The sequence below is a fragment of the Ovis canadensis genome, chromosome 7 (genome assembly GCF_042477335.2).
Source record: "Ovis canadensis isolate MfBH-ARS-UI-01 breed Bighorn chromosome 7, ARS-UI_OviCan_v2, whole genome shotgun sequence".
In the NCBI taxonomy this organism is placed as follows: Eukaryota; Metazoa; Chordata; class Mammalia; order Artiodactyla; family Bovidae; genus Ovis; species Ovis canadensis.
In genome coordinates this window covers 87,968,882-87,986,939 of record NC_091251.1, presented here as the reverse complement: position 1 = coordinate 87,986,939, position 18,058 = coordinate 87,968,882, and the positions used below count along the sequence as shown (strand labels likewise).

The following is an 18,058-nucleotide window of genomic DNA, read 5'->3' as shown; positions in this document are numbered from 1 at the left end:
AAGAAGTAGTATTACAGTATTGCCTCTTGGAAACTCTGCTCAGCTGTGTTTAAATTTTTCAAAGTTCCTTTTCTGAACTTCAAAACATCATCCAAAGGAAATGTGAATCTAACAGCTGGTTGTATGTCTTCCTTTGGTCTTTCTAACATTTCAGTTAGAAACGTTAGGAAATAGGAAAAAAAGAGTGGTATCTAAAAGGTCCAGACGGTGCAGCCAGAAAAACCTTAAAAATACAACTAAACTTGAAAATTATGACTGAATTCACAAAGGATTGATTTTGTTTTTCCAGAAAAAAAATGGCTTGAGAGAGGGAGAAATATCACTGAAACACCAAAGCACACCAAAATGTTTTTATTCCAATCACATTTTTTCCTTTTAAATTATTATGAAATAGATCTGTTAAGAAACCTGTAGACTTGCTTATTCTGTTTTCTTTCACCTGGAAATCCAAGTACTATAGGGATAAAATTAGAATCATCTAAGCCTGGAAAGAAACTTGAAACACATACAGAGTTCATCATTTCACCTTTTACTCACCTACACTTCAGTCAGTTTACACGCATAATAAACACATCCACAGCAAAAAATTATACAACTCAAGGTGGAGGTGAAGATAGGAGATTAAGTCAGAGTTAAGGTAGGAGTTTGGATAAAAGAATATAAGCCATTCTAAGGATGCTGTTATTGGAGAAGACTGTTTTGCAGAGTGTAATGATTGATAACAAAATTTATGCTTGGATGTTAAATACATACACTTGAATGGCATATGCTTGTTGATTATGGTCATGTATTTTGCCTCTTAACTGATTAGGATGACATGCAAAAATCTTAGCATGAGAAGATGCTGGTCTGGATCAGACTGTGAACATCTCTTCAGCTTCAAAAAGTATATGCTACCAGGTTGTTCTGTTTTTATATACACATCCTATCATTCTTATTAGATTGCAAGTTCTTCAAAAACAGTAACATGGTTTTATTACTCTTTATGTCCCTAATCTCCAATTCACAGTAAGTATTCAATAAATATTCTCTTTATATCCCTTAGAACAGTAGTCCTCAACCATTTTAGCACTAGGAACCAGTTTTGTAGAAAACAGTTTTTCCACAAACATGGGTGGGGGTGGTTTCAAGACAATTCAAGTGCATTACATTTATTGTGCACTTATTTCTATTATCATCACTACATTGTGATATATGAAAATCTGTGAGAATCTAATGCTGCTGCTGATCGGACAGGAAGTAAAGCTCAGGTGGTAATGTGAACAATGGGGAGTACTTCATTTCTTTGCACATTTCACCTCCTGCTGTGTGGCCCAGTTCCTAACTGGCCAGGGACCCTCTGTGGCCTGTGGCCTGGGGGCTGGAATACATGAGGGGTATTCAATAAACAACCACTGATATCAGTGAAAACACAGATATTTATGCAGTCCATTCAAATAGAATTTCATTACCTCAAATATCTTTAAATGTTAAAATATATATTAAAAATACACATGACCACCATTGAACAAATATCTGCACATCAGTGTTCACAGCAGCACTATTCACAAGTGCCAAAAGGTAGAAACAACCCAAACATTCAACGACAGATAAATGGATAAACAAAATGTGGCATATGCATAAAGAAATATTAGTCTTAAAAAGACTGGAATTCTGATACATGGGACAACATGGATGAACCCTGAAGACACTATGCTAAGTAAAAGAAGTCAATTACAAAAGGGAAAATACTGTATAATTCAACTCACATAAGAAACTGAGAGTAGCCAAATTCAGAGACAGAACAGTGGTTAAAGGGCCTGGGTATTAGGGAGAATGTGAATTCTTTGTTTTTTTGCTTTCCATTATTTTGATATTTTTTGTTAATTTGTAGTTGTATAATATTATGTAAGTTTCAGGTGTGTAACATAGTGATACATTTTTTAAAGGTTATATAATTCATTTACAATTATTATAAATATCAGTTATATTTCCTGTGCTATTCAATATATCCTTATAGCTTATTTATTTTGTACATAGTAGGCTGTACCTCTTAATCCCCTAGACCCTATATTGTTCCTCCCCCATACCATCTTTCTCCCACCAGTAACTACTAGTTTGCTCTATCTGTGAGTCTGTTTCTTTTTGTTATATTCACTAATTTGTTTTATTTTTTTAGATTCCAAATATAAGTGATAAAATTCAGTATTTGTCTCTCTCTGTCTGATTTATTTCACGTACCATAATATCCTCCATGTTAAAACTCCATCCATGTTTCTGCAAATGGCAAAATTTCATTCTTTTTTATGGCTGAGCAGCATTCTTGTATATGTGGGTATGTGTCTGTGAACATACCATATCTTCTTGATCCATTCTTCTGCTGAGGGACACAAGCTGCTTCTCTATCTTGGTAACTGTAAATAATGCCGCTGAGAACACTGTCATGCGCGTATTGTTTTCACATCAGTGTCTTTGATATTTCAGATATATACTCAGGAGTGGAATTTCTGAGTCATATAGTAGTTCTATTTTTAGTTTTTTGAGAAACTACCATACTTTTTTCTACAATGGCTGCACCAATTTACACTCTTGTCAACAATGTACAAGGGTACCCTTTTCTCCACATCCTGGCCAATTATTTGTTTCTGTTCCTTTTGATGATTGCCATTCTGACAGGCTTGAGGTAACATCTCATTGAGGCTTTGATTTGCATTTCTCTGATAATTAACAATACTGGGCATTTTTTCATGCATTATCTGTTCAGATCATCTGCCCATTTTTTAACAGGGCTTTTTGTTTTTCTGATGTTGAGTTTTATGAGCTCTTTAAATATTTTGGATATCAACTCCATGCGACAGGGGCTTGAAGTCAGGAAGAATGGGGAGTTACTGTTTAACGTGCAGTTTTACTCAGAATGATGATAAAGTTCTGGAGATGGACACTGGTGATGGCTGCACAACAATGTGAACATGTTTCACACTACTGGATCATACACTTTAAACGGTTAAGTGGTGGATTTTGTTATACATATTTTATCACAATAAAAAAGAAAAGCATATGAATCATATTACTTTATAAGTGACTTGTCCAAATAATATCTTATAAATGTACAATCACAGAAATCTACTTGTTCTTAACATTAAATTATTACCAGAAAAGTAGTTAAGTTACCTAGTATTATACAAAAGTATCTGGCTTCTTAAAAAAACAAACACAATGCTGGGACTTCCCTGGTGGTGCAGTGGCTAAGACTCCAAGCTCCCAATGCACTGGGGCTGGGGTTTGATTCCTGTTCGAGGAACTAGGTCCCACATGCTACAGTAAGAAATGGCATGCTGCAACTGAAGACCTCATATGCCACAAATAGAATTCTCATGTCACAACTAAAAGATCGCGTATGCTGCAACTAAGACCCGCGCCGCTGAATAAATATTTTTTTTAATACCAAAAAACAAAAAAACTTTGAACAAATTAATGTTATTTTGATCTCAGCCATACCCATAATGCATTTAACCTAACTCTGCAAATCATTTGCTTTACAACAATACTAACAGTTGCTATAATCAACATATCCACATGTCCTTAACATTCACACATAAATTCACATCCATTTTGTCAGCAGAAACCTGTCTGCACTCAATGCATTCACAATTTAGTTTTTATTATATTTTCATCTATTCTTTTTCCTGCAGGTAAAGACTGCATGCAGAGACTATTCTCTACTTTGTAGGTCATTTTCAAAGTTGTTAATAAGCATTTAATAAGGAATTACACAGGCTTCCCTGGTGGTTCAGATGGTAAAGAGTCTGCCTGCAGTGCAGGAGACCAGGGTTTGATCCCTGGGTCGGGAAGATTCCCTGGAGAAGGAAATGGCAACCCACTCCAGTATTCTTTTCTGGAAAATCCCATGGATGGAGGAGCCTGGCAGGCTACAGCCCATGGGGTTCACAAAGAGTCCGACGCAACTGAGCAACTTCACTTTAAGGAGCTGCTAGGTCGCTTCAGTCGTGTCCGACTCTGTGCACACTCTGTGCAACCCCATAGATGGCAGCCCACCAGGCTCCCCCATCCCTAGGATTCTCTAGGCAAGAATACTGGAATGGGTTGCCATTTCCTTCTCCAATGCATGAAAGTGAAAAGTCAAAGTGAAATCGCTCACTTTAAGGAGCTACATATTGTCAAATAAAATGATAAACTGGGAATTCTTAACAGTAATTAACACTCTATATGCTACATCATTTTCTAAACTTTGGGAAACATGCAAAAAAATAAGTTAAATTTTATATTCATTTGATTATATGCAAAAGCTGACACAACTGCTACAGAATATGAAAGCAATAATATTTTACTGCTAATTTTCATAAAAGTGATTCATATTCAAGTAAATCTGAAATTCATGGATTTATAACATCATTAAAAATACCAACTTCCCAGTTCATCAATTTGCAACCCTTCAATACAATATACCATACATATATCAATTTCTATTCTGTGATTATGTCACAGAATTTATATTGATTTAACACACTACTGAATTCACCAATAATATTGACCTAATTCAAACTCATTTAACATGATTCATTTATGAGTCTTAATTTACCAACTAAAGTTTAATATTAAATTTTAATAAGAGTTTATTAGTTCTTTCTTTGGTAATTAACAAGCCAGAAAATTTTCAGTACTTAATAATTTTCCAATCTGTGTGATTGCTAAGTCGTGTCTGACTCTCTACAACCCCATGGACTCCCCCGCCCATGGGATTCTCCAGGCAAGAATACTGGAGTGGGTTGCTATTTCCTCCTCCAGGGGATCAAACCCACATCTCCCGCATTGGCAGGCAAGTTCTTATCAGTGAGCCAACAGTGAAGCTCCTAAATCTGAGTTTGCTTCTGTTTTGCATGTGTATTCATTTGTATTATTTTTAAATTGCACATAAAAGATATCATACAGTATCATTTTCTAGTATCTGCCCACAAAACCATTACCGTATGCTGAAGTCTCATTTCAAAATAATGTCACCTAAGATAGAAAGAACAAAAAGAAAGAAAGAGGTACATTCAAGCGTTTGGACTCCCTAACTTGGTGCCCTATGTATATCCTTTCTAGAAGTAGCTATTATTTCAAGTGAAAATAAATCCTTCAACCCATAATTTCCCCACTTTCCCAATGAATTATATTAAGCAAAAATTAAGTAAGCTAGTATAGAGTCCTCCCATTAAAAAACAAAACTAGAGATTTACTTTTCCTTATTATATTCCTCCTACTATATATTCCTTTAAAAAAATGTGAATTTGGTGTCCAAAATATCTATTCAGTAAAACTCACATATTTATATAAGACTTTAGCAGTTTAACATCAGATTTAGATTCAATGAAAATCTCCTAGATGATACAAGGAAATGAATTGCAACCACAGCTTTATAATTTGGATATTAATGATCTTATACCAAAGGAAAATAAGGCTCGGAGAGACAAAATACTTTGATCTTATAAAGATCTCACGACAAGTAACTAGTGAATTCAAGGACTGAAGTCCAGATATTACTACTGATGCTGAAAGGAACTAGGAGGAGAAGTAACCCTGGTGCATGCCCAATATGAGCCAGGCACTGTACACATGTTTTCTCAATTAATTCTTACCAGTGTTTTGTAAGGCAGGCACTATTTCCATTTTGAAGATGAGGAAACAAAGTAAGACGTGATTTGACTTAATCAAGGTTTGTACAGCTTGTCTTCATACCACTACTTGTGATCCAAAGGGTAAAAGTTCATTTGATGTGTTTTATCTTTGGTTTGGTTTTGTTTTTAATTCTACAGGGATGGGAACAATTTCACTGGATCCATTTTAACAGATATCTATATCCTTTAGAGAATCCTATGTTATTAATCCCTTTGGTTTCACCATCATAAGTCTACCTGGCAGATAAATGATAATAATAAATATTTTCTTCCTTTTACAAACTCGCCCCTGGCCTTTCTTATCTGCTTCTGCTCCTCCCACTATATCACTCAAAAGAATCTGGGTATCTAGAGGTCTATTATTCAGGAGCAAAAGTCAATAATTATCAAATACTGGCCAGGTCATGAGGGATTCAGTTTTCAAATTTTGCTATATGGAACCAAGGGGTTGGTTGTAGGAGGTATTCCTTCATAATATCAATAAATGAAAAAGTGCCAGATAGGTTTCATTTGGAAAAGTAACCCCCACAACTCTTCCAATCATTATACCAAATTTGAGGCAAGAAAAATGTTTCGGTATTTTAAAAGATCAAAATTTTAAAATTCATACCCTAAATTATGTAAGAAGTAGAAGGGAGGCAGGTGACAGCTTTTTGTATTTTTTAAAATGAGTTCCTCATTCTTCTTTTTGACCATGTATGGATGCAAATCCTATTCAAAAAAAATCATATTTTTCTTCTTAAGAAAAATATGCAGTCCTTGTTGTTGCTGGATGATGTGCCAATCATATCCAGCTGATTAATACTGCTGTTGAGTTCAGATGTGTCCTTACTGCTTTTCTGCTATGTCTGTCCATTTCTGGCGGAAGTGCTGAAGTGTCGCCTCCTGTAACAGTGGACTGAGCAATGTGTTTTTGTAGTTCTGTTGGTTGCTGCATCACATATTTTGATGAGCTGTTGTTAGGTACACACATATTAAGGATTATTATATCTTCTTGAAGAACTGACTCTTTTATTATTATATAATGCTCCTATTGGGACTTTCCTGATGACTCAGATGGTAAAGAATCTGCCTGCATTGTGGGAGACCTGGATTCAGTCCCTGGGTCTGGAAGATCACCTGGAGACGGAAAGGCGATCCACTCCATTATTCTTACCTGGATAATTCCACTGACAGAGGAGTCTGGGGGGCTAGAGTCCATGGAGCCGCACAGTCAGACACAACTGAATGACTAGCACTTTCACCTTTAATGCTATTTATTACCCTTGAAACTCTTCCTTGCTCTGTAGTCTGCTCTGTCAAAGCTAATATAGTTACTTCAGCTTTTTTATTTTATTTAGTGTTTAGCATGGTGTATCTTTCTCCATCTCTTTATGTCTGTCTAATCTATATGTGTCTTCATATATAAAGAGTTTCTGTACACAATGTATCTTGACTTTTGATCCAATCTGACAGTCTGTCTTTTAGTGTATTTAAACTGCTGATATTTAAAGCAATTATTGATAAACTTGGGTTAATATCTACTGTATTCGTCACCGTTTTCTACTCATTGCCTTCGTTAAATCAGCAGGGTGACAGAATCGAGCCCTGATGTCATCCTTTCCCAATTTTGAACTAGTCCGTTGTTCCTTGTCTAGTTCTAACTGCTGCTTCTTGACCTGTGTACAGGAGGCAGGTAAGGTGGTCTGGTATTCTCATTTTCTTAAGAACTTTTCAGAGTTTGTTGTGATCCACACTGTCAAAGGCTTTAGCGTAGTCAATGAAGCAGAAGTAGTTTTTCTGGAATTCTCTTGTTTTTTCTATGATCCAATGGATGTTGGCCATTTGATCTCTGGTTCCTCTGCCTTTTCTAAATCCAGCTTAAACATCTAGAAGTTCTCAGTTCACATACTGTTGAAGCCAAGCTTGGAGGATTTTGAGCATTACTTTCACTCATGTGAAATGAGTGCAATTGTGTGGTAGTTTGAACATTCTCTGGCATTACCCTTCTTTGGGACTAGAATGAAAACTGACCTTTTCCAGTTCCGTGGCCACTGATGGGTTTTCCAAATTTGCTGGCATACTGAGAGCAAGTACTTTTAACAGCATCATCATTTAGGATTTGAAATAGTTCATCTGGAATTCCATCACCTCCATTAGCTTTGTTTGCAGTGATGTTTGCTAAGGCCCACTTGACTTCTCACTCCAGGATGTCCAGCTCTAGGCAGGTGATCACACCATAGTGGTTAACTGGGTCATTAAGATCTTTTTTGTATAGCACAGTTGTTCTAAATCCCTTGTTTCATAAGTGCAGTATTCCCGTCACATTTGAGTCTGATTCTGATGCTTGCTCTCTTTAAACTGGTTTTTCTTATAGTCTGCCCTGTAGTTTTTTTGCTGGAAGTCAGACATCATGCACAGAATAAAAGGAACTGCAGCAAACAGAAATTTACTAATGTTGTAAGGTGTGGCGGGAGTAGAAGTTAGGTCTCAGCCTTTCCGTGCAACTGTGCTCTCTGGATGTGAACTTCACAAGTTCTTTCCAGTCTTGCGCTCCCCTCCTAGGTGGAACAGGATGGTACAGAGGGCAAGAACTGGATCTTTCTCTCCTTCCAACATGGAAGGCTAGAGTTGGGTATTTCCCTTCTTCTAGGTCAGTTAGAGATGAGACTCTCTCTGGTAAAATACTTTCTCTCGATAGCAGATCTTGTTGAGAAAAGGAAGATGCCTTGGCATATCTCAAAATGGTTATTTTCTCCTCCCCCTGTAGGAAGCACCAGGGGATTTTTCTCAGATAGTCACTGTGAGGACCTGAGAGAGCTCCTAGAAGTAAAATCACAAAAATGTGGGGATCCCCTGCTACCAGGTCCCCCTGGAGTTTTCGTGTCAGGTTTGTCCACCCAGAGCTTCCTATAATTTGTCAATCACACTTTAGATTTTTCCTACACACCAGAGGTTTCTTTTGAGGTTGCTGCTAAGCTGTCATTCTCTATCTGCCTGTCTCTTCAATTTGAGAACAGTGGTTTGCCCTGTGACCTCACTTCTCTGATGGATCTAAGAAGAGTTTTGATTTCTTAGTTTGTTCACTATTTCACTTGTTGTTAAGCTAGAATAATGACTTCTAAGCTTCTTACATGCCATACCAGAAACAAACAAACAAAAATCCATTTTCAATTGTTACCCTTTAACTAACTGACAGAGTGATAATATAACCCTCTTATGATATAAAGGAGCTAAGAAACAAATGGAGATCTATATTTGTCTCACTGGCACACAAATTAGCTAAGATATGATTACTCATGGTGTTTACCCAATAAATAATACCAAAAGGCAAACTATTAAACAATCCACTTCATCCTTTCTTTCTGAAACAATGAAAACACATAGGTGAATATCATGGGTTATCATTTAGAACCCACATCATTATGACAAACTAAAATTTTTTCTATGTAAACAATTGAATATTAAATTTCCATAAGAGCTTTATAAAAACCTATCAACAAGTACTGTAATGCACTGGTTACCCTTAGTGTTAAATTATAGAAAAATAAAGCTAGTTTCTTATTCCTAAAACAGCATTATAGTGTCTTCTAAACAAATTATAAGTTTTAAGATTTATCCTCTGGGGGTAAAAGAAAAGTCAGTAGAAAGCTAGGATTTATATGTGAAATTTGACATTTGGATGCCAAATCCCAAATTTTCTATTGCCATGAAATTAACCTTTACCAAAATTACTTTACTTAGAAAATCTTAGTTGTGCTATCTGCTGTTCTTATAGCAAGAAGTACAGCTAATTTTTTTCCAAATCATACTGTAGAACAGCTCATTACTTTTTATATTACTAACTTAAATTTTATTCAACTTGAGTTTTAACATACTTAACCAAAAGCAAACTGATTATAAGATGAACATATCTAATTCACCTTAAAAAATCTGAAAGTAGGTTGCAAAATTAGTCTCCAAACATAGCAAGAATATCAGAATGGCCAAACCTAAGGGACTGTATTAACCCCACCTTTGCTTTGCATAAATGTAAATTTCATTTTGTTATTATTTCCATATCCCTCATACATTAGGTATAACAGATACTTCTGAGTCCTTTATATAGTGAACAGATGGTGAACCACTACAAAACTAAAAGCAAGCCTAACATCTTAAGGAATTATTAAGAATCTTACTCTTCACTTGGAGGATTACCACAGAGTTGGACAAATAATTTTCTTAGGAGGATCACTGAGGAATTAGGGTAGGAAATATACTGGAAATGATAGTAGAGATGGTCACAAAAAGAACTGAGAAAAGAGATCATAGCAATAAGTGAACAGTAATATAAACACTCTTAGAAAAAAGAAAATCTACACAAAAAAGAACTGTCCAAAGAGAAAGAAGATGGATGCTTGTGAAAAAAAAAGAAAAGAATGCTCTGTAAGCTCCACCCAATTTGCTAAATGTAAAATACATTCCTGAGACCCCCACATTCCTCAAACCCCAAAATAAAGTCAGTGTCTAAGTAAATCTGAGACTTAGTACTTGACATAGTTTCTAACAAAAGTAATAACCAACTATCTTACTAAAGCAAGATCCAATTATGTCAGTTTATAAGAGATAAAGAAATGAAAACATCAAAGGCAAGAAAACAAAACTATGAAGACTATCTAGTCATGTCAGTGGTTATACATGTAAAACCAGAAACTCAGGGGAGAATAGCTACGTAAAGGGACAAGACAGCCCAGTAGATAGCACACAGAATGTAGTCCTGCTCCGAAAAGCTGTTGTATGATTTTTAGAAAGTCATCGTATTATCTCTGCTGCTGCTAAGTAGCTTCAGTCGTGTCCGACTCTATGTGACCCCAGAGACAGCAGCCCACCAGACTCCCCCATCCCTGGGATTCTCCAGGAAAGAACACTGGAGTGGGTTGCCATTTCCTTCTCCAATGCATGAAAGTGAAAAGTGAAAATGAAGTCGCTCAGTCATGTATGACTCTTAGCGACCCCATGGAATGCAGCCCACCAGGCTCCTCCATCCATGGGATTTTCCAGGCAAGAGTTGCCGCTACCTTCTCCATCATATTATCTCTAGAGCTGAAATAATGTAGATTCAGCAGAATCTTTTGAGGAATAGCGATATGACGTAAATAAATAACACAGTGTTTTCTGCATGAGAAAACACTACCTAAAGAGAAAAGCATTTTTTAACTTTTTTAAAAGAGAAAAATTTGACTTATTTACAAAGTCACTAAATATTAAGTATGAAAAATGGCTTACCTTTTTTCCCCTAGAATGTAAGAAGCTGATGAAATCACATATTTCCAATGGAAGATATTACTGCTTGAAACCAGGTCACTATAATTATCAACTGTTTAAAATGAGACAAAGAAAGGGGTAACATTAATTATCTACAATCATACATTTCTTTGTTAACAAGAAACTTATGTGACACAAAACCTCAAGCCTTGAAGAGATATATGTTCCTAGGTTTAAACTCTCCAGGGAAGGCTTCTTTGAGCAAAGATTGGACAAATAGTTGAAAACTATTTAAATAATCACTGATCACTAACTGTAAATAGTTTTTTTAACAGCAACACAACAAAATTTTAACATTTACTGTTATCACCCTACTTTTTTTTTCCCAAAAAAGGAAAACATGAAAGTTCAGCTAATATAAAAAGGTCCCACTATTAAAAAAAAAAAAAAAAAAAGAGGGTACTATTCAAACAGCTTCAAGGACAAAAAGTATGTTCCAGACCAGATCATATTTACAGTTCCTCATCTAGAATTCAACTAACATTCAACTGCAGCAATCAGCCAAGCTTGGCAAATTAAAATAACAGTAATTTTGACAGATTATCTTCTATAAATATTCAAATATGGACGTCTGTGTGCATGCAAGGGTCTCTATATGCCAATCAAAATGTTTTGTTTAGGATCCTAAAATTGAGCATTTTTTAACCCTTCATTTCTGTAGGGGTCCCCTGGATCCTTAACTTTCATTTTAACCCTTTCACCTCAACTGATAAAGCGGCCAATTATTTCAATTCCATGCCCTGAATTATATTACCTAAAGCCTGAATTTAAAAATTTTGAGAGTAACATTCATACAAATATAAAGCACCAATAGACAAGAAGAAACAACCTAGGGTCTTAAAAAATCTAGGTCTGTAAAGACAAAAAGAAAAATCCAGGAATTGGGGGTAATGGGGATAAGGAAAGCAGGGAGAGGAGCTTGACAGTCAGCAACTGAATAAAAGATTAACTTTTTATTCATGTAATCAGGTATGCCTTGGTAAAGTAAAATCCAAATATAAAGAGCAATTAACAACTTCATAAATTTGGGCTGTATATGAAGTTCAATTAAGATAGACTACTATTATTTGGCTCAAGGAAGACCTTATACTTTCAGTAATACCAAAGTGTCAAAAGTGGGAAAATGCATTTAGTGTGAAATTGAAACCAAATTTTTTAAATGCATAGATAGCCCTATATTTAATCAAGAATAATGGCTTTAAAGAACACAAGCTATCTGATACATGAATTTTCTAACTGTCCTCCTCTCCTGTCTCCCATTAGTTTAGTTTCCCTTAAACATGTACACAGTTACCGAAAAGCCTCAGATATTCCAGGAAAACTACAAGTGATAAGCATGCTTCTACATCTAGAGGAGCAACAAAATTATGGAAGAAAAGTCAACCTATTTGGAGGCACTGCCCTTCTCTGCCCACCTGTAAAGAAACAGCTATAAATACCTCTAATAAAATTGCTCAAAACATCTCTGGAAAATAAGCTTGAATGAAGCTCTACTTCATGATCCACTCACTATTCAGCCACCCAAAACCAGGTCCAACAGTGGATCCAAGCCAAACCAACAGTTCCCAATGCAGTGAAAGTGAAAGTCACTCAGTCGTGTCTGACTCTTCACGACCCGACGGACTCTAAGTCCAGGGAATACTCCAGGCCAGAATACTGGGGTGGGTAGTCGTTCCCTTCTCCAGGGGATCTTCCCAACCCAGGGATTGAACCCAGGTCTTGCGTATTGCAGACAGATTGTTTACCAGCTGAGCTACCAGGGAAGGGAAGACAAAAAAAGTCTGGTCCAGGGACCAGTAGCTTCAGGTTCCACTGGGAGTTTGTTAGAAATTCAGAATCTCAGGCCCTAACCAATGACATATTGGATCAGAATCTGCATTTTAACAAGATCTCCAAATAATTCATATACATATTAAAAGTTGAGAAGCTCTGCTGCAAGAATATTAGAATGAGAGAGAAAGTATAATTCCTCTGTTTAAAGATTGGTTCCCACTATAGGCCACAGTTTGGCCAATAAGCAACCAATTTTAATCTCTGGTTTATCATCACTCCTACAATTTTTATATTTTGAATGAGGGATCTTGAAATACAGAAACCCCTTGTGAGTCAAAGTAATGAATAATCATTAAATCTCAGGTCCCAAGAAAGGCTGTGACAGTTATCAAATCACATTAGCTACACAACTTATTTAAAAATAATAATAACTCCTTTCATTCTAAATCCTAGACACCAAGAACATGCAGGGTTCCCGTCGCTAAGAGGGAGACCAAGAGACCAAAAGCTATCTTATAACCAGAAGAGAAAGCTATACATGCTGGTTATTCAGCTATGGTCTCTCAGCAACAAATCCACCCTTTAATACTCAGCTTAGTAATGCTGATAATATTAATAGAACTGTGGAAACTACTTTTCTCTTTTGCCAGCTAGCTTCCTGGAGAAGGAAATGGCAACCCACTCCAGTATTCTTGCCTGGGAAATCCCATGGACGCAGGAGCCTGGTGGCCTACAGTTCACGGGGTCGCAAAGAGTCGGACATGACTGAACGACTTCACATTCACATTCATTCACATGTAGTGGTATTGGAGAAGGAAATGGCAACCCACTCCAGTGTTCTTGCCTGGAGAATCCCAGGGACGGAGGAGCCTGGTGGGCTGCCGTCTATGGGGTCGCACAGAGTCGGACACGACTGAAGCGACTTAGCAGCAGCAGCAGCAGCTTCCTCATGCTGCCAATAAGGAGAAGCTTGCCTTTTCCATTCAGCATTGACCTAGCACAAGCCCTCCATCCCAAGAGCAGCAGTTGGTGAGAGCCACAAGTTTTTCTGACACTCCAAGAAGTACCAGCAATAGTCAGTACCCCATCTAGAAGTTTTGAGCCCAAACTCTACTCTAAGCTCTTCTCAGTTCCCCGTCCTCTGGATGACTGGTGCTTTCTTCAATTATTGTCTCTGTGTTACTCCAGTATTTCCCTTTGGACTTTTCAGCCTTTAATTAATGCCTGTATAACCTACTCCCTGTATTACATTTTATGGCAGAAATATAGTGTAGATAGCTTCCCTGTCTAGATTCTAACTGATATGTAAATGGAATAAAATTTTACCATGATTTGATCAATCTGGAAAACTACTTTCCCAAAACATGATAATCCATGAGAAAATATGTACTGACTATTTCCAAATACATACAGGGAAATGGTGGCAAAAAGTACAATTGAGAAAGAAAAAAGAGGAAATGTAACCTAAGAAAGTAATGTACTAAAACAAACATCATGGTAGAAAACACATTTTGACTCCCTAAAGCATAAAGAAAAGGCCAATAAAAAGTCTGAAACAAATATGTTTTCCACTTTAATAAAAATCACAGAATTTAAGAAGTAGAAGGAATTTATTTGCTGCTTCTGCCACTATTCAGTTTTGTTAATTTTGTATTGAGTTTGGATTACTATACTTTCAAGAAGCTGTTGAGAAATTAGGGAGAATCCATAGAAGATTACGAAAATTATGAGAGCACTAGGAAATAAAAGCCATGAAGAAGGGTTCAAGGAGTCAAACTTTTCAGTCCAGTATTTGTGAAGAAAACTTCAAGCCAACATTATAAGCTGCCTCCCAGTTAAAGAATTCTGACCAGTTTATGCTTATCCTTCAGATGCTTAAAATGTAGGAAGATAATAGTAAATGAGGACATAAAATGGAGTTACCTAGCTTAATGACTCTCCTTCACATTAATAAAGTAGCAGCTCTTAATGCTATTCATATGAGAATGACAGAATATTTTTTTTAAAACAATGATGATGATCATGTCCAGAACACTGCAGCCAGAGATCTGACTTAACTGGTCTGAGGCAGAGTCTAGGCATGTTTAAAAAAACAAAACACCCAAGTGTTTATAATGCACTGACAGAGGGATTCAGAACCACTAGTGGGACCGCCTATGACTTTAATACTCAAGATACGATCTAAAGACCAGCTACATCCAGAGCTGGCTTAAAACTGAACGTTTAAAAACTAAGATCATAGCATCTGGTCCCATCATTTCATGGCAAATAGATGGGGGAAAAAAAAGGAAACAGTGACAGACTTTATTTTCTTGGGCTCCAAAATCATTGTGGATGGTGACTGCACCCATGAAATTAAAAGATGTTTGCTCCTTGGAAGAAAAGCTATGACCAATTTAGACAATGCATTAAAAAGCAGAGATATTACTTTGCCAACAAAGGTCTGTCTAGTCAAAGCTACGGTTTGTCCAGTAGTCAGGCATGGATGTGAAAGTAGACCATAAACAAGGCTGAGCGCCGAAGAATTGATGCTTTTGAACTGTGGTGTGGGAGAAGACTCTTGAGAGTCCCTTGGACTGCAATGAGATCAAAACAGTCCATCCTAAAGGAAATCAGTCCTGAATATTCATTGGCAGGACTGATGCTGAAGCTGAAACTCCAATACTTTGGCCACCTGATATGAAAAACTGACTCATTGGAAAAGACCCTGATGCTGGGAAAGATTGAAGGCAGGAGAAGAAGGGGAGGACAGAGAATGAGATGGTTGGATGGCATCACTGACTCAATGGACGTGAGTTTGAACAAGCTCCAGGAGTTGCTAATAGACAGGGTAGCCTGATGTTCTTCAGTCCATGGGGTTGCAGAGTCAGACACGACTGAGCGACTGACCAAACATGTTGAAATAATTCAGAAGGAAGTGTACTTATTGAAAATAAAAATACTATAAGAATGAAGGAAAAAATCAGAGTGTTTTACTCTGGTTTAAAAAGAAAAACTGTTACAATAGTAATATAATCGTATCAACACTGTTATAGGTCTGTAGCCCACACTTAAAACAGAAAGGAATATGACACAAAAGCAGTAACTCAGATTACCACCTATAACATCAACGTTGTCAATATTCTAGGGTGAATGATAAGTATACCAATACTGCAGATAGGGTTCCTATGAATGAAAATTTCTGGAAAGAACCACTTTACTATCTACCTTTGGGAAATAATTAAAGCTCTATGTTTGGAGACATATTTTCCTTGATGTCTCCTTAATTCACCCTCTACTCTTCCTATAACCACCACCATCACTCTCCGAAAAGGACAAAAGGTTATGATTATTTTTTACAATGAAATGGCATGATGTATAATTTAGTCTGATTTTTCTCTTCTTCTGTACCCCACTACTACTAACTTCCAAAAAGTTCACTCTCTGCTTCTGTCATTACAGAAGCAACATCTCCAGCCCCAGAAAGACCCAGATGATTCTTTTGAAAATGCTGAAGACAACTTTAAAGAAGAGGTCAGATAAAAGGCTATCGATAAAAGGCCTACTAAAAAGTTTTAATAATTCATGTGAATTCTGAACAGTACAATAGAAAAGCCAGAGTTTCCAGAGATAAATATATTATTGTACTGGGCAGACTGAGCTTAAAATAAGCAAAATTATATCCTATGAGTATTTAAAGAAGAGCAACAATGTCTATGTTTTAGCTTCATTCAGTCCAAGGATACTCCTAAAAAATAAAGTGTACCTTTTTTCTTTTGACAAAGCCCGGTTGACCTAGCTTCTGAAAATGAGCAAAACTACAGATATTAAAAATAGCACTGCTTAACCCATAGAGTTATTAAAGTGGATGCTGGAGCCAGAAAGATTTGGGGGCTAAAATTACAAATGCAAAGACTCACTGAAATGGAGTCTTCTAAAGACCTAAGTTTAAAATTATGACTTGAATTCATTGGTTCCTTTGGGTAAGGTTTTACTGGAAGAATCTAAGAAAGCTAGGTGCATGTGAAGCACTGTAGGGATGAATTCTGATTTCCCAAACTGTGGATCTGGAATAAGACTTCCCAGGAAGCCAACAAAGACAAAACCCAAAAGAACAGTGTTCTTAGGAGAGAAAGGAACCATCAAAAAACAACAAAAGCTAAGCGTTCCTGATGTGACTCTGTCATTAACTAACATGGCTAATAAAGTAACCCATACCAAAGCTCTTTGACAACTTCCATCAGATTTTAATCATTCATGTTAGTTATATAAATTATTTATAGCTATTTTTTCCTTTCTAGTTAGTACCAGAAAACATTCTCTGTGTCTCTACCTATCTTCATAATAGTATGCTCTTCATAATAGCATGCATCTCTACCTACCTTCATAATAGGCATAGAAGTATGCCTTACTTTCTTATCCTATTCAAAAAGACTATATTATTTGAATAATAAAGTAAACTATGCAATATTTATTTAAAAAATTAAAATATACCTTAAAGAAGTGACATTTACTAAAAAATAGTTGAATGAACAAATATCACTACCTTCGTACCCTCATAACATGGAAAAATTTTAACAGAAAAAGTTTACCAGCTCCATCACCAATAAAATAGAAAGCTTATTATATCAAAGAAAAACAACTATTTAAAATCACTAGAATCATTTTGTAATCATCAGGAAGAATAAATTAAAAATATGATTCTCAAACTTCATAGTGAATCAGAATTACTTATTAAGCTTGTAAAACTACAGAACCTGAGCTCCATGGCCAGAGATTCTGATTCATAAAGCCTGAGTTTCTGTAAATGAACCCCAAACTCTACATTTTAATAGGCTTCCTAAATGATTACCATGTGAATTATCCTTGAACTACAATTTACTATACACTTCACCTTCAATCCACTGTCAACTTCTTAATAATTCTTTGAGGTCTGATCGAATGCTCACTGTCAGTCTCATCTTAAAAGCCTCAATTTCTACTTAAACTACATGCTCAGAACTCACACAGAGATAAAATAATAGCAATCAGTTATTGGACATATATTACTATGGACTGTAAATTCTTCACAATCTATTATACGTACATAAGCCTGGCATGCTGTAGTCCACGGGGTCACAAAAGAGTTGGATATGACTGAGTGACTAAACAATAAGAATTAAATGATATTTTGCATATAAAATATAGTACAGTGTCTGGCTAAAATAAATGCTCAATAAAAGTAGCTGCTAGTTGAAAACTAATGGCCACACAAAAACCTGCACACAGATGCTCAGAGTAGCTTTATTTATAATTGCTAAGACTAGGAAGCAACCAGATGTCCTTCAGTAGGTGAATGGATAAGTAAACTTTGGTACTTGCAGACG

The 18,058-nt window shown here is 36.3% G+C and overlaps 1 protein-coding gene across 8 annotated transcripts in view; it reads right to left on the bottom strand.

The window, feature by feature from the left end:
- FUT8 (fucosyltransferase 8) overlaps window positions 1-18,058 on the bottom strand; it is a 315,512-nt gene that overhangs the window by 199,422 nt on the left and 98,032 nt on the right. For 7 of the 8 annotated variants that reach the window (XM_069596833.1, XM_069596835.1, XM_069596832.1 and 4 more), the window contains one exon: window positions 10,902-10,992. The gene's annotated coding sequence lies outside the window, so the exon portion shown is untranslated. Of the gene's footprint in view, window positions 1-4,964; window positions 4,994-10,901; window positions 10,993-18,058 lie in introns of those variants that run through there. The other variant, XM_069596837.1, reaches the window with a different exon arrangement.